The 18234-nt window shown below is 36.8% G+C and overlaps 1 protein-coding gene across 1 annotated transcript in view; it reads left to right on the top strand.

Annotated features, from left to right (window-relative positions):
* LOC141457065 (extracellular tyrosine-protein kinase PKDCC-like) overlaps positions 1 to 18234 on the top strand; it is a 295376-nt gene that overhangs the window by 218621 nt on the left and 58521 nt on the right. The window lies entirely within an intron of this gene.

The following is an 18234-nucleotide window of genomic DNA, read 5'->3' as shown; positions in this document are numbered from 1 at the left end:
ATTTTTCTTTTGGTGTACACTTTATAATTTCTAATATAGACCTATAATTAGTATATTTCAGATATTGATCTCATAGCTTTTTTATATTTTCTTAATTTTGACAGGCTTTTGAAAGGAACATTTCCGAAACTACAAAGAAATAGAGAACATAAAAGCACGATATGTTTGAAAATGTCGAATGTATTTCAAAGAACATATTTAAAGCATTACTATTATTATTAATTTATTGTCAAAATTTAAAAGGAAACTCTAATGATTTTTCTCTTTCAACATTTTAATTTTTATCTGATACTTCCAAACTGTATCTTCAATATTTTATTAGAAAGTTAAGAAATATTTTAATAATCCTTTCTTTAGTAAAGTATTTAAGACTTAATCCCGATTTAGGAACAAGAGAGAATTTGTAACATTCAGTAAGCGTTAAACATACAAAAATTGTAAAACATGCGAATTGAAGATTATAGTTTTAATGTTCTTATGTATTTTAATTGTAAAGGTTAATGTTTTAGCAAGAAGCTCCTTATGCTAACAAAAATATAAGATTAAACACTAAATGCCACCGAGGTATCCCAAGTTAACAATCATTACATAAAATAAAATATATTTATAAGAAATCTTTTAGCTGACTTACTTTTTCATTGAAATCCATTTACTTCTTGTCCTGCCTGCACTTGTTAATCCACTATTGAGTTGTAATAAAGACCGTAGAGTTCCACCGAACTGAACACCCCAAGTAACTTTGACCACACGGTAAGTTACAGCACAACAGCTGATAATGGCCCTACCATATTGACAAGGATAACCTACCTCACTTTAGTATCAGCTGATGAATGAAGTTACTATGCCAATATGATATTATGAACTTGAGTCATTGAAATGTTACAAATTAAAATATTATAAAAATAAAAATGTTATAAAATATTTATATATAAAATAATGTATATACAGATGATTCGATCTATGGGTCGGAAATTATTATATATATATACTATATATTTTGTGGTACACTTGACAATAGTGCCAACCAATTTAAATAAATGATGAACATAAATAAACGATTTTTACTTCCGATTGTTGCGAATTGATGTCAGTTAAATTTCAGTAAAATAAAAAAATCGTTAAGGTACGTTGATGAATGCATTTTTTGAACAGTTTTCTTATTTGCTCTGAATCAAAAAAGTTTTTTTAAAATTGCGATTCATTTAAGACCTGTACATTAATCGATAGTTTGATAACTCCTATTAAAATCATTGTTAATGATTAGGGCTTCTCACTGGACAAAAGAAAATTATAGATGAAAGAAGACATCTAACATATTAGATGCCATCTAACAAATTCCAAACAGTTTGTGAAATATGTAGGTAATATAAATCTCCAAAATTTTATCTCCTTATATCTTCTTCAAAAATTGGGCTAGAAACCGTGAGTACTCCTTCTATCTCCTCCAAGCGCTGTTTTTTTATATTTCCTTTACCAAATCAAGGCAACCCTTTATCTGTATTTTAGCCTGGTCGTAAGAGTAGACGTCAGAAGTCAAAAGAAGTAGAAATCCAGTGAAATCAGGAGCCAATTAGGGTTTTTTCCGTTGCATTTTACTTTTGATTTTCCAAATGGAGACTACCCTTGATCTTTATTTTAACCCTGGCCATAAAAATAGTGACAATGTCAGAAAAAGTGGAAATTTAGTCGAACTGGATGGAAATTCTATATTTTTCCCTTGTATTATACTTTTTAATTTTCATAATGGAGGCTACTCTGTATGTTTATTTTAGTCTTGGCCACAGAAGCTGATGAGTGAGATAGAAAACACATAGAATTCTCTACCAGGCGGTGTGTAACTCAATTAAAACACATTTTGTGCAAAAGGCAAGATTCACGTGGGCTACATCACATTTACGAATTTGATTTGATTGGTATGATTCATAACAGCCGAATCCAGAATGCTTATTTTAATCTTTTCCGCTATTGGGATTAGTTTACATTATGTGACACTGAGAGTGGCTGGCGTACGAGTATTGCTTGTAAACGTTGCCGAAAGTGAGTCAGCGCGTTTATATACAGTTCCGTGGACCCTCCGGAAATGCACTCATACTCATCTTTCGTTTCCCCGGCTATTTAGTTTATCTATTTTAGTCGCAAGTGCTTTTCTGGCCTCCAGGCTGTGACCATCATGTTCTCCTTCTCCAGTTCCGGTGTTCTCGGTTATTATTTTAACCAAAAACAAAGAGCATTCATTTGGACCACTAATCATATCATGATTTGGGAAATCCTACCCCTTAGGACCCCACTAATATTGAATAAAATACTCCCAAAGTCTATGGACTTCTATATGCTTGTAAATATTTTAGATTTTTACACTTTATATCCAAATTAGTTAAAATAGCAACACATTAATTAAATTGCTGTAGTCATTAACATTTTAATGGAGCCTGAGTATTCTATCATCATTTTCCATTTTCCCTTCTCTTGTATCTCTCTTTTAAATTACCCCTGTATCTTCCTCTATTAAAGCTACTCATCCCCAGGTAAACTTAGAGATGCCAAATTGATGCTTATATTATCTGAAAGTTTTTAAATTATGGCAGCCTAAAGCATCATATCTGATTGTACTCATAAAATATTCCCGCTAAAATCTGTTAGCAATGAATGAATATTCATAAAACCTTGTCAAGTTTAATTATCTTTAAAATATTTTATCATGAATTTAGATATAAATTTGTACATCCATTAGGCTAAATTTATTGAACATGTTTAAAAGCAGGTTTTAAATAATTATTATCTTGTCCAAATTTTTCTTATTTGATTAATTAATTGAAAGCGGTTTCTTGTCTCAGATATTGTCCATTACAATAATTACTTTTAAACGTCATTTCCGATTTTCATTATCTTTATTGGTTATATTTTTCTAACTTATTCTTGAAATTCAGCTCTAAATAAATACAAAAAAATGAATGTTCGACCAGATCCTGAATAAAATCTTATCAATAACCCAGCATTCTTGAAAGCCATCAATTAATTACTCACTTTCATAACAGGCTGACTTCCCCTTCCTTCTGAATGGATTCAGAGGCTCGCCGTTCAGCAATTATATTTATTATTTGTCAGCGGGGGGTTCTTCCAAATCCTACCCACCCTTCTGATGCTGCAATGTAGCTATTTTCCCTCTTATCATCAAACAGAATGATATCTACACATAGTTGGCTAAGTAACAATGTTTTAGGCCTGTGTAACGAAGTGGATACTAGCTGGGAAATTGTATTTAACCTTCCAGCGGGCGCGCCTAAAAAGTTACAAAAAAAAGGAGCGCGTATCTTACAGATAAACTTTTGTATTTTTAATTTTTTCTATCAATAGAAGGGATGAAATTAATTAAATAACATCTATAATTATTAATAATGAAATAACAAATAAAAAATGCTCAGCAAGCGACAGTACTTTTTATTTTTTACAAGCCAATAAGTGTAATAATTACAATCAGCATGTTCAGCCACTAGACTGTCTGAAAGCTTTCGCAGATATTTCCTCCTCGTATCTGAGATATACAATGTCTTTTTCTGTCAGTAGAAAACAATATTCTTAAAACACAATGTTGAAAATAGTTCAATTTGATGGACATGTAGAAGAATAAATATAAATAATTGGTAAATCTGGAAACTTACTGGATTGGTCGCGAGTATATGTCAGGCACGGATCGACAATTGCCAAGAAATATACAACCCCAAACAAGATAAGATTTTTACTGAAGGAAACTAGTCATGAGGGTGTAACATTGCTTAAAGGACAACACCCTCCGCCGCTCCGTCACTAAACTACGATTATTTTAGTCATAGGGTACGTTTACAACGGAGCTGTGAGTTATAGATGATAGCAGAGATAGCTGATAGAGTAAAATATAATCGCTGATTAGTGTGCACAACGGAGCTGTGATACATGCAACATGCCCGAGTAGTGAAGAAGAGTTTTTATGTTCAACAGCAACGAAATGGTATATTTTAAAGAAAAAACGCTTTAGAAAATATCATGTACATCCCATAAATAAAAAACGAAGTACTTTGGGTGAATTTCACCATTTATATAAGGAACTTAGAAATTATCCGGATTGTTTTTTTGAATATGTGAGGATGGGTCCACCCACATTCGACTATATTTTAGAAAAAATAAGGTCAAAATTAAGAAAACTTTGGAAAAATTGCCATGGAAATCCTATAACCATAGAAGAAAAACTAGTGATTACTCTTAGGTTAGTAATGATTTTATTGAAAAAAAACAAATAAATACACATGAAAATAAATGTAAGCACGATTTAAAAAACAAAATATTGTTTAAAAGTAAATAATAAAATAATAACCAAAAATAATGAGTAAAGACAGCACTAAATAATTTTTCTACGTCCATTTTGAAGCTCCGATACTGGGTTCAGCTAGCAGAAAAATGAAAAATTCAATTCTATCATCTATGCTCGTTTATAGCAGCGAGTATGAGTCACTAGTCGCAGCTTCGTTGTGCACGCTCACATAAGAATGTATTATGTTTTTCTTTAAGCGCTGATGCATCACTGCTATCATCTCCGCTATCATCTATGCTCACAGCTCCGTTGTAAACGTACCCTTAGTCTGTATCTGTGAGATACTCGCGCCCGGCTGGAAGGTTAAACAAATATTGGACTGCTGGAAAGAAAAAAAAGGGAGGAATCCTCCCTGCAGAGTGTGATGAGCAAAAAGAGTAAAAAATTCCTGAGTATAAGCACGCGTATGAGTTTCAGATTTTCAAAAAAAACACACATCCCTAGGGAACCATTGCTTTCTAGTTCTGAAGCAACTGAACCTTTATGGCCACTTCTTTAATTTTCTTTTACCATAAAACCAGAGGCCAGTTTTCGTGAACCCTTTTTTTTTTTTCATGAAAAGCCTCTACCCCGCATATTTCTCTAATATTTATTTAAATCAAATTAGAATATTCTGCCACGCCCCCCTCACTAACAAAATAAAATAAAATTTAAATAAAAATCCTATTTTGAAGCAAATATATTCTGGAAGAGATTTACACATCAGATAAATTTGTTTTCATTTAAATGTTTATATATATATATATTTAATCGTAAAATTCTCATTTAGGGGCGCCTCTATTGTAAAGGAAAATCGGTTTGTTTTAGGGAGGGGGTTTTATTTTATGTAACTAAATATATATATAAATCTGTAAAGATAAAAACGTGAAAGAAGTGCAATTAAGCTTAATGGACAAATGGAGCATGCGTAGGTATATCTGGGTATGTGTAGTTAGTGGGTATGTGTCTATGGGTAGAGCGCCCGCAGGACCATGTCCTCAGGGAGGTGTACCCTTGCCACTTTGGCAACTGCAACCCCCATCGTATAAGGTGGTTTTCTACCACTTTCACTGTAGTGGCCCTAGTGTTGTTGGTACAAGCGGTTCTCTCTCCTGAAGCCAGGCTGACTACCACACACACGCCCCCCAAGCGACACACATTTGATACTATCTACTCTGGATGGTTGTGAAGAATAGGAGAACCCCGCGGGGATGGAGGGTGCAATTTACTGGAAGAAATGTGACCGCCATGTTCGCTCGCCTGCTAAACCCGACTCCTCTGCTGCTTCCACCCCCCAACCATCCATTTTAATACTTTATTCTGCAAAGCACTTTTATAATTAATGTAACTTCCTGAGGAATTTAAATATTTATCTTTTGCTCTACAATTTTACAAATGCTCCCCTCCTTTTCTGGCTCTCTCTGTCTCTTTCTTGTTTGTACAAAAAAACTTGGAACAAAAAGGAAATAAAATTTATTAAATATTACGAGGAAAACTCTTCTAAAATCACTCACATGACTTCCCCTTATCACACAGCTTACGTCATTAAATTTCCATGAAAGTTACCATTTTTTACGGAAAAGTTAGTTGACGTCAGTATTATACAGGTTAACTTTTGGGGGGGGGGAGTTTACGGCTTTCCAATCTCTCCCATTGGCCAGATTTTGAAGGCATGGCTTTCAACCACACTGTAGTAGCGCTCAGCAGGATTAGAATAATAAAGGAAGTAATCTGAACTCCATGAATATTGGTTAGAAGTGCACATTGTAAGGCAGACCCATTAAAAGAGTGGATTATTTTAAATACCTTGGGACAATAGTATAAAAGGATGGTTCCTCCTAGCAGGAAGTAGAGAGGAGAATTAGGGAGGGGAAAAAAGTAATAGGCCTATTGAACCGAGTGCTATGGAGCGGAAATTTGTTACCCAGAACCAAGAGGTTGATCTTTACATCGATTCTCCAAAGTATCCTAACATGGGTCTTGAACAGGTCTTGACAGCGCGAGAGACTCCTAGCAGTAGAAATGGATTTTTGGAGGAGATCTGCAGCATGTTCGAGGCGGGACAAAGTTAGGTACTCACACGGTATGGACATGTAAGGAGGATGGGTCCAGAGAGATTGCCCTAATGGTGGTGATAGACAGCGAGGTGGATGGCCGGAGGAAGAGAGGAAGACCCCAGAAGTGGGTGGAGGAACCAGGTAAAGGGGATGATGGCCGGGATATGGTCTGCCAGAGGAACTGGCAGAGGATCCTGTTGCTTGGAAGAAGGGATTTACTAGCGATGGCAGAAGGGAACCACGAGTTGTGGAGAACCCTAGAGAAAAAAAAAAGCACATTGTAGCACATTTTGAAAAAAACCCCATTCTATTATTTATTCTCGTCAATTTATTGCTATTCGCTCTCATCTTCCACGTTACCATAACTCATTTACTCATCATACATTTAGCTCGATATTTATTACTATTTACTGTAAATATAAGTTTGACTTTAAAGCTCACATTGTCAGAAGCTCATATTCTTTGCCTGGTAATGGAGCTCAACTCTACGAGCTGTGGCTATTAAATAACGAGACTATTGCTGCAAAACATTTGATTTAAATTTATACATATTTAGTTATTATCACCTTCAATATACACCCCTCCCCTATCCCTACAACGCTTCAAGCGAATTTACCATTGTTCTGAAACAGTGCTGGAAGTCTTTTTCTGTGAACTCCTGCATGACGCGTGCCGCTTTTTCTTTCACAGCTTCAACGGACCGAGAAATCGTGTTCCTTTTAATGCAGATTTGACTTTTGGGGAACAGATAAAAGTCACATGGGGTCCCAGGTCAGGCGAATAAGGCGGATAGTCTAAAACTGGGATGTTTTACTTGGCTAGAAACGTCTTGAGAATGTGAGCTGGCACGTTGTCTTGATGGTGAGAACTCCGTGACTTGTTCTTCCACGAATCGGGTCGTTTTTTTCCTTACTTTTTCACGGAGTTGAGCAAGCACCTCACGGTAGTAATGTTGATTAATTATAATCGATATTTTCATCCGTTTTGGACGTGGAAAGGCGACCCGGGTGGTCATCATCTCCGACGTCTTCTCGGCCATCTTGGAAACGCTTGAACCACGCAAAAAACTTGCGCACGTGATACAACATTCATCGCCATAAACTTCTTTTAATAAAAGATAAATTTCAGCAGCTGTTTCACCAAAGTTTTGATGTGAAATTTCACGTCAATTCGTTGCTCTACTACATTTGTAGTATCATGTTTTCGGCAAAACTAAACTAACACCTCTTACACAAACGACGGTTCCGGTCAGACAGATTTCTCTACAAAAACACGTGAGACGCCAGCAATCGAAAGAGAAGGCTTTACGCTGCCTGCACAGCTGGCAGGTCGTTAAGATTTGGCACGTGCATAGTTTTTCTGTAGCAGCATCAGTCTCGTTATTTAATAGCTACACCTCGAAAAACTATTGTAGTAAACTTTTTTCGATTATCTCGCAGCAAAATCCCCCCAAAAAATCTGTTTTACTTAAAACTATTTACAAAAATTCATTTTATTCAACTAGTTAAGAAATATTGGTCTCGGAAAAACTAGTGTTTACTTTAAATTCAAAAACAATTTATATATAGTAACGTTAAACATCACCAATCTAAAATAAATTTTTGAAATGAGATGAAATTTCAATTTTCCATATTTATTATATCCCCTTCCCTTAATAAAATTAAACTGCAGAGTTCAAATATTTGATTTTCCCTTTATTAACACCTCAGTTATAGTATAATTTTCATATATTGTCTCGGATTATTGCAACTCGTAATATGCAATATTATATATGTATTATATGTAGTTAATTACTTTGCTTCACTGATCTATGTTTACCATTGCCATGTAAATATGGATTAAGGAATTAATCCATACATTTATTATACAGTGAATATTGTTAAATAGTTAATCGATGATAAGCCTTATCAAAGGATTATCAGTGATAAATAATTCATTGGAGCAAACAAACTGACTGGCTCCATTCTAATGTAAATATTAAATTAAATTTGGAATATTTTGCAACTTTTATTGTAATTAATTAATGGATTTTATCAATAATAATTAATAATCTAATATATCATTGAATAGATTGGAAATTTAGGTAAAGTTCTACGTATAAAGAATGGAAATATAGGAACAGAAGGCCATTCCTTAGAAATGTGGTTAGGCTGGATAACATCTTGGACCGTTATCCGTCGTATCGGTTTCGGAGTTTCATTCACCATCAGAGAGGTAGATCTATCAGTTTAGTGTAGATACTTCAACATCATTTACTCTTAATACGAGGGTCGTTTGAAAAGTCCGTGAAAAGTCAGAGAGATAGCACTACTGGCGCGTATCGAGGTTATGTTTAGTTAGTAGCATCTCTTGGAAGAACACACACCAAGTTTCAGCCAGATCGGTCTATTTCTTTGTGTTTGCCATTCGTTTGAATCGAGGAAGTCGAGTGATTTTCAAAAAATGGACGAAAAAGAATTTCGTGTGTTGATTAAACACTACTTTATGAAAGGCAAAACGCCTGAGGAGACTAAAGAGAAGCTTGATAAACATTATGGTGACTCTGCACCTTCGATTAGAACAGTTTATAAGTGGTTTCAAAATTTTCGGAGTGGCCATATGGGCACAAGTGACGCTGAACGTTCTGGACGCCCTGTTGAGGTTACTACTCCAGAAATCATTGATAAAATCCATGATATGGTGATGGATGACAGAAGAGTGAAGGTGCGTGAGATTGCTAGTGCTGTGGGCATCTCGAATGAACGGGTACATAATATTTTGCATCAACATTTGGACATGACAAAGCTATCCGCAAGATGGGTGCCGCGATTGCTCACGTTTGACCAAAAACGAAATCGTGTGAAGTGTTGCAAGGACGGTTTGCAGCTGTTCCAGAAGAATCCGCAGGACTTTAAGCGTCGTTTCGTCACTGTGGATGAAACATGAATACATCACTACACTCCTGAGACCAAAGAACAATCTAAACAATGGGTTACCAAGGGGTAATCTGCGCCAAAAAAGGCGAAGACTGTTTCTTCGGCCGGAAAGATTATGGCGACTGTCTTTTGGGATTCGCAAGGAATAATCCTCATCGACTATCTGGAAAAGAGTAAAACTATTACAGGTGCATATTATTCATCGTTATTGGACCATTTGAAAACTGAGCTGCAAGAAAAACGCCCACAAAAAAGTCCTTTTCCATCACGACAACGCGCCAGCTCACACCTCAGCAGTTGTGGTCGCAAAATTAATGGAAATAGGGTTCCAACTCGTTTCACATCCCCCCTATTCTCCAGACTTGGCTCCCTCGGACTATTATTTGTTCCCCAATATGAAGAAATGGCTGGCGGGAAAAAGATTTTATTCAAACGAGGAGGTGATTGCAGAAACGAATGGCTATTTTTCAGACTTGGACAAATCCTATTATTCGGAAGGGATCAACAAACTAGAGCAGCGTTGGACGAAGTGTATAAGCCTAAAAGGAGACTATGTTGAAAAATAAAAAAAGGTTTACCCCAAAAAATTAAGTAGTTTTTTTTTTTGCACGGACTTTTCAAACGACCCTCGTAGCCTTCCAAAAACTTAATTCGGTTACTGAAGTGAAAGCTAGCTTAGCAATAGCTTTGCAAGTTATAAATATAAATCGCAAAGCGATGAATTGTAATTCGTTTTCAGTAGAAAAAAAAAAAAGACCGCCTCCAAGGTGGCATCGAATAGTAAGAAGACAAAACCATTTCTTCCTGGATCAGGAAGAATAACACAACACTGACACCACTGAGCTTAGTAGTGTCAGAGGAGGCGCAACTTCACCCAGTATGTGGATGATGATGTGTCTACAGGGGTTTTTGCTGCCTCCAAGCCTGCTCCCCCCCCTCAAACATTCGTACTTCCTGACTTTTAAACGTTCTACTCACTTACCATTATAAGAACAAACACACAAATTAAGGAAGTCTGAATTTCAAGACAATATAATAATGATATGTCCACGTTATGTGGTAGAAAGGAAACGAATGTTTGACGACCTATACAGGTATTTAGATGTACCATTTCGCTACGAAGTCATAATATTCTCCACCAACATATACATATGTGCTTAATTCTATAGCAGAGCTAGCAATGAAATATGAATGTATTTAAAAGTTATAGAATGAATGCAAGGAAATGATTACAGAAGAAGTATGTGATTTTAATTTCGGTTAAGCTATAAGGATGGCAGGAATACTGTATGGCGAAAGCCAATGCCAAAAAAAGAAAACAAAAAAAAAAAGTCTGAATAAGATGATTTTTGGTCACTATGTATTTGGTTTTTATAACCTATTTCTTTGAAAAATTAAGGGATATTCGAGGGTCGTTTGAAAAGTCCGTGCAAAAATGGAAACTACTTAATTTTTTGGGGTAAACCTTTTTTATTTTTCAACATAGTCTCCTTTTAGGCTTATACACTTCGTCCAACGCTGCTCTAGTTTGTTGATCCCTTCCGAATAATAGGATTTGTCCAAGTCTGAAAAATAGCCATTCGTTTCTGCAATCACCTCCTCGTTTGAATAAAATCTTTTTCCCGCCAGCCATTTCTTCATATTGGGCAACAAATAGTAGTCCGAGGGAGCCAAGTCTGAAGAATAGGGGGGATGTGAAACGAGTTGGAACCCTATTTCCATTAATTTTGCGACCACAACTGCTGAGGTGTGAGCTGGTGCGTTGTCGTGATGGAAAAGGACTTTTTTGTGGGCCAATCGTGGGCGTTTTTCTTGCAGCTTGGTTTTCAAACGGTCCAATAACCATGAATAATATGCACCTGTAATAGTTTTACCCTTTTCCAGATAGTCGATGAGGATTATTCCTTGCGAATTCCAAAAGACAGTCGCCATAATCTTTCCGGCCGAAGGAATGGTCTTTGCCTTTTTTGGCGCAGATTCCCCCTTGGTAACCCATTGTTTAGATTGTTCTTTGGTCTCAGGAGTGTAGTGATGTATCCATGTTTCATGCACAGTGACGAAACGACGCTTAAAGTCCTGCGGATTCTTCTGGAACAGCTGCAAACCGTCCTTGCAACACTTCACACGATTTCGTTTTTGGTCGAGCGTGAGCAATCGCGGCACCCATCTTGCGGATAGCTTTGTCATGTCCAAATGTTGATGCAAAATATTATGTACCCGTTCATTCGAGATGCCCACAGCACTAGCAATCTCACGCACCTTCACTCTTCTGTCATCCATCACCATATCATGGATTTTATCAATGATTTCTGGAGTAGTAACCTCAACAGGGCGTCCAGAACGTTCAGCGTCACTTCTGCCCATATGGCCACTCCGAAAATTTTGAAACCACTTATAAACTGTTCTAAATCGAAGGTGCAGAGTCACCATAATGTTTATCAAGCTTCTCTTTAGTCTCCTGAGGCGTTTTGCCTTTCATAAAGTAGTGTTTAATCAACACACGAAATTCTTTTTCGTCCATTTTTTGAAAATCACTCGACCCTCGATTCAAACGAATGCAAAACACAAAGAAATAGACTGATCTGGCTGAAACTTGGTGTGTGTTCTTCCAAGAGATGCTACTAACTAAACATAACCTCGATACGCGCCAGTGGTGCTATCTCTCTGACTTTGCACGGACTTTTCAAACAACCCTCGTATGTATATATATATATTTTTTTTCTAGTAATCTACTCGTAAAGTCTGCCATACTTAAGAGCACGAGCAAAACTCAAAACTTAAACAAGAATGCTTTTTAAATTCAAATATGTTTTAGTTCATAATTTAAAAAAATAACGTTGCTTCATTTTTTAAATATATAAAAACCCAACAAGTAGGCTCTCCAGAAGCAATCTCTGTGAGTGGGTACTTATTCAACAATGTGAGTGTGTGTGTAATTGAAGAAAACTTTCCAAGAAAACTGTGGAAATTCGATTTTTTCTTTTCTTTAAGTACCTCCATTCGTCTAAATCTTAAGATTCTATCAGTTGGGAAATTTTAAAAGGACCAAAATGATCGTAAACAAAAAAAAATAATAACTAATAAACATCACCCATTGGAAAATGGGTTTTCCTTTAAAGAGAAAATAAGGTAATACGTTGAAATTACTGTAGGTAATATGTTGCAATATCCATGGCGCATGCGTGTCCCGCAGTCTAGTGTGATCATTATGAAATTTATGTCCACGTTTTCCAATCTTGTATAACCTAATAGAAGCATTCACCAGGACGTGAATTCAGGATTCATTCATATATATAGTGTCTGATAGGATAGCTAGACGCTTTAAAAGCCTTATGTAAGTTACTGATAGGATAGCTACACGCTTTAAAAGCCTTATATCGTATAAGTTATATAATAATCTGTAATAAAGAAAAATTGGCGAAAATACGGTTTGGGGTCTCAGTGGCTGGATATCTATAACCGCGTAGGTGACTTACACCCAGATGTGGAGGGAAAGGGCAAGATGAACACCTTGCGAAATAAGGATATGTCCACAATGGAGCACAACGAGTAAACAATAATAAATAAGAAAGGAAACGAATGTTTGACGACATATACAGGTATTTAGATGCACCATTTCGCTACGAAGACAAAATATTATCCACCATCTATGTGCTTAAATCTGTAGCAGAGCTAACCAAGAAATATGAATGCATTTAAAAGTTATAGCCGATTAGAATGAATGGAAGCAAATGATTATAGAAGGATTACGGTGATTTTAATTTCGGTTAAGCTATAAAAGGATGGCAGGAATGTAGAGTACTGATCCATCCATTAGTTGTAGTACGTATATGTAAATAGTTGTGTAGAGTAGAGGGTTGAATGTGTGAAGCGAATGTATTTATAAGTAAGAATGGAGAGTGAGTGATATTCTAGTGATAAGCACCTAGACGATGCTGGGCTGTATGGCGACAGCCAATGCCAAAAATAAGCCCCCCCAAAAAAAGGTGAATGGAATAGAATAAAAATAGAAAAGAGAAGAGTGAAAAGAACTTACCTTAGGGTACCGGAAGTGGACGCCATAGGCACCAGCGAGGTGGTGAAGCATCTCTGCAGACGATAAATGAATAGCGGTTGAAAGAAATAGGAACGATTGAGGAGCGTATGTATGTGATATAATTGTGTAGGTGTTTGTGGTGCGTGCGTATGTCGAGAACAGAGAAGTAAGGAGATGGAGAAGAAGGTGAAGGTTGTTGAGAACACTAGTGTAATAGATTCTGGGAGGCGAGGATTAGCTGTATAAGGGTTATATTAAGGGCAGTCCGGAAGTGGTTAGCAGCAGGTCAAGGATGCAGGGTGGGGGTAGAGGTCGAAGCAGAAGTGACAAGCAGGTGGTCCAGTGGTGCAAGAAGCGGTGTCTAGCAATGATGCGTGGAGCAGAAGTGCAGCAGCGTGCTGTAGAAGCGTACAAAACAGATGCGTCGAGTAGCTCAAGAAGCGGTTCAGCGCAATAGTGACGTACTTATTAGCGGGACTTGCAGGACACGCAGACAACTGCACTCAATCAGCAGACAGAAGTGAGGGGGACCATACGCCTGCCCTAAGGAAGCGGAAAAGGGGAAAGTTTTGGGTAGCGTGACCAGCAGACACACCAACACAAAGGTTGGGGGCTTAAAGAGGCACAAGAAGCGTTCAAAAATAAACAAGAAAGGTGAAAGTATAACAAAGACAGGAAGTAAATAATCCCTCATTTCCAGCAAAAAAGATAACAGGAGACTTTGCGCGCAGGCCATGGGTGGCAGAGTGGAGTGGTGGTAGATGTTCGCGACACACACACACACTAACATCTTGGCAACGTTGCCAGCTCGCTTTCTTTGAGCGTTGCCAGCGTGCTTCACCACGACTCTTCCGGGCACGACCGGGACAATATCTTTGATTTTTAAGCGACATATCACGCATGTTTATTGTATTCCTTACCGGTTTCCGGCCTTACATTCATCCAGAAATGAATCCAGATTGGATTCCACTCTCTCTTCCACGTAGTTTCTCTACTCATCATTCAGTTTAGCCAACCGATTTAGGAGTAGTTAATGTTTTAGTTCAGAGGTAATTACAACGATCTCGGAAATTAGATGAATGTCTGAAACCATTCAGGAATACAATAAACAACATCTATGCTGCGACGAATAAAAATTTGCCCAGCATTCATTAAATTACAATTACCACCGGATGGATTTTCATTTTCATCCATTTGGACTCAAAAGTTTCTTGAATACATTAAAGAAATTTTTTTTATGTCTTTAAATCAAAGTTACCAACATTTTGATGCCTTTGTCAACGATCATTTGTTTAAAATAAATATTTAGCTAAAGATCAACGTCGCACATTTAAGTCTATTTAGAGTAGATCATTAGATAGATTATCGGGATGGGACCTATGCCCCATGACGCCGCAGCCAAAAGAGGCTTATTATGTCTTACCCCTTTGGATCTAGTATAAGAAACCTCTCCCTTTACTAAAGAGGTGGAGAACTTTCCCTACTAGTTCTTTTTGCGCTACTATCTCCTTTGGTCTCAAAGTTCCCAGAGGTTTCATAGCGCAACCACTCCGATTACCAACAGCCAATGAGAGGCCGTTTCCTCCTCATCCTGATACAATCTGCACAACGGTTCCGTGCTGATAAGCTTGCAGAGATGTCTATGCCCTTATGTGTACTGTGTAAATGTATTGGGGTGTATACCAGTATATGTTGCTCATGTTCATGTTGTTTGGCTGGAATACCCGCAGGGACGCCAAGGGCCCTGAAAAAGTGGCTAGTCCACTTCCTCCTCCAGGTCTGTTTAGTTTAAATATATTTTTGGCCATATCTACCATTTTATGTTAAACTTGACAATGCTCAAGTTAAAGAATTTTTCTTTTAATCAAAAGACCTAAGTAAACTTCAACAAAAGAAAATTATTTAAAGGTTTCACCCCGCCAGATTTTCCATGAAAAGCAAAAAAAAAAATGATTTAAAAACATAATTACTTAAAATACAGCTGTTTAATGACGTAAAAGAAATGAAACCTTAAAGTGGTGACGAAACAGTTTCTACTTATCCATTTTTCTTTTTGTCCTTTTATCTTTTAATTGTGAAGTTCTAAAAGGTAGATTGGCGAGAAATTAATTACTTTGGCCGCTGTCATTGCTACTGAACGAACGACTTAAACACTTTAAAGCTTCTCCCTCCTTGATTAATGGTTTTTCTTTTTTTTTCTTTCTTTCTTTTAAAAAGCACTTTTCTTATAAAATAAGAAAGTTAATTGCTTTTTAATTTTTATTATTAACATCATCAATTGTTTAAATAAATAATAGAAAGAGGTAATTCAGTGATGATTTAACAGTTATTTGTAGAGTAAATAATCGACAATTTCTGTTAACCGGTAAGGGTTGGTCTATTGGTTAAGAAAGTGGATTTGAATGCTGGGGATCATTGGTTCGATTCCTGTGTGTTTGTTGCTAATTTTTATTTGTTAGAAAAATTGTTAATAATGAAGTGTGTGCTTCTGTTGTTCCCCTCTATACCTAATTGGTAGTTGGACGTTCAGTTCCACTGGAATAAAAATGGCCTTGCTTTGCATTCTTCTTAGATAGATTAGATTAAACTAGGGCGGCCTCAAGGCCTACGCCAATTGCGACCTTTTTGGATCTATTGTGGCTTCCCTCACTCTAAAGCTCATCCTCCAGACCTGTCCTTTTGATCAGACTCCTAATACTGGAGAGCGGCTCTTGGGTAAAGCTTCTCTGGCCTTGGTTTTTCCTATCCGAGAAGTAACATCCTTAGCCATACAAGCCCCTCACACTGACACAACACGTGCAGTGCCGTTTCCTCCTCTTTCTGACAGAATCTACAAAAAGGCTGTCTCATCTGCCAGGCCCGAGGGATGCATGTGTTTTCTGAGCCCTGCTCTGGCTAGTTAATAGGCCTTACAATTATCCTTATAGCCCCACACGGCCTTGGCGGATTAATTCTGCATTCAGCATTGGCGAATAGCCCGTAATCTGCCCAGTGGTGGCAAACCACCACTCCTGAGACCCACTCTGCCCCCTATAAGTTTAATGGCCGCAGACTTCACACACTTTGGAACCCCAAAACAGGGCTCCGGGCCAACAAAGTATTCCGCAGAGCATTCTTCTTAAGCTATATCATTTTTACTTTTCAGTTCCATCTGAAAATCATTAAACACAACTTTGTTGGAGTATACTCACTTTATGTACATTCTCTAGATAAGTAAGTCATAAAATTGAATAATTTCTTCCTTAAAACTTTCTGACTTCAATATAGAATAAATTGAATTATTGTTTTGTTTCAGAATAATGTACAGTTCAAAGTTTTGCATAATAGACGTAACTTTTGCAAATAGATGAATTATTGTCGCGGAAAACGTGTACAATGTGGCTATCTGTAAGCTTTGTGTGGTTATCGCGTAAGGAAGAGTCGAATGGAAAACCTTTTTATCTTTTTTTGGACAAAAAGGAAAAGATAAAAGGAAATATAAGAAATTTTTTAAGAGACACGGAAATAGGGAAAGGGAAAGAACTTTGGAAAAGTGAATTTGGTGGAAAATAGAATGAGAGAGACTCGCAACAAGTTTTCTTTTTTTTATATATAAATGGATAGACTGTGAGAGTATGCTTTAGAAGAACGGAAGTAAAAAAAGAGAAGGAAAAGTTAAGTAGTATTAGTGTGTTTATTTGTCGGAAGTGTTGCGTTCTGTTGGAGGGGAAACGAGTAGATATAAGCACACCCCCGCCTATACACACGCTTTGGCAGTGGGAAAGGATAGACCTCCTCTCGTCACCCCCTCCCCCGAAATAGGGGGGGAAAACCGTTAAAGGAAAAAGCTGAGTCTGTCTTTGAAATAATCCTTACGACTGTAGTTTTTCACCACAAACTCAGCCGCCCCAACAGTCAGAGGGGGGAGGGAAAAATCAGTTCAAACTAAATAAAAGAACCGCACACACACAAAGTCAGAGGAGTTTTTCTCTTTTGTCCGCTTCCGCTTTTTCACCTGCCCTAAGATCGCTCCTGTCAACATCAGTATTACCACTTTTCTGCTTTCCCATGTTCTAACCTGAACACTCTTGATTCCTAGCTCAATCAATTTTTCTTTTACTTCTTCTTGCATTCTTCGCATTTACTTCAACAAAAAATATATAGGTATTTTTTAAAAAAAAAGACCTCCTTAAACGTTTTCTAGCAAAAACATGTTACAAAAAATAATCAGTTTTTTGGAAGGCGTAGTAGAACAAGACACATATTAACACAAACTGTGAAATTGACGACCGCATTTTCAAAAGATTGGTCCAAGCTGGTCCATTCGGATTCTAAAATTCTTACTGTATCTATTATTAATTTAATTTAAAAAAAAGTAGATGGCGCATTCTAAATATTTAAGACGGAATATTAGTTACAATTTAAGTTTTATTCCCACAGTTAAGGATCACACTTGTGACTCTCCCCTGAACATTTGACCATAAACTAGGCCAGTGATGGCGAACTTATGACCCGCGGGTCAGACACTGACCCACCACAATTGCTAGGCAACCATTTGTTTGTTTACGCGAGTTGATTTAGATTTTCTAATTGTGTGCGATAATTTATATTCAATCACGTATTGACACAAAAGCCATTTAAATGCTATCTATAACCTTTAGTTTGATCATTACAGTTCTAAAACGCAAATGACGACAAATGTTTTTTGTAGTATTTGAAATAAAGCAAAAGTGTTTACAAAATATAAAATAAAATGTATAATTTTACTCATATTTTGTTTGTTAAAAAAATCGACAACACAAAGCAAATAACCATATTTAGATTTTTCTTCAAGTTTTTGGTTTAGTTATGTTTGTAAAAAGAGACTTCCATAGCACTTGTTTCGTCCCGTTTTACCCGTTACGCCAACTGAATTTTAAAGAT

This window comes from Rhodnius prolixus, unplaced genomic scaffold, assembly GCF_049639745.1.
Source record: "Rhodnius prolixus isolate KJV_2025 unplaced genomic scaffold, Rpr scaffold_10, whole genome shotgun sequence".
NCBI lineage: Eukaryota > Metazoa > Arthropoda > Insecta > Hemiptera > Reduviidae > Rhodnius > Rhodnius prolixus.
This window is presented reverse-complemented; position numbering and strand designations above follow the sequence as displayed.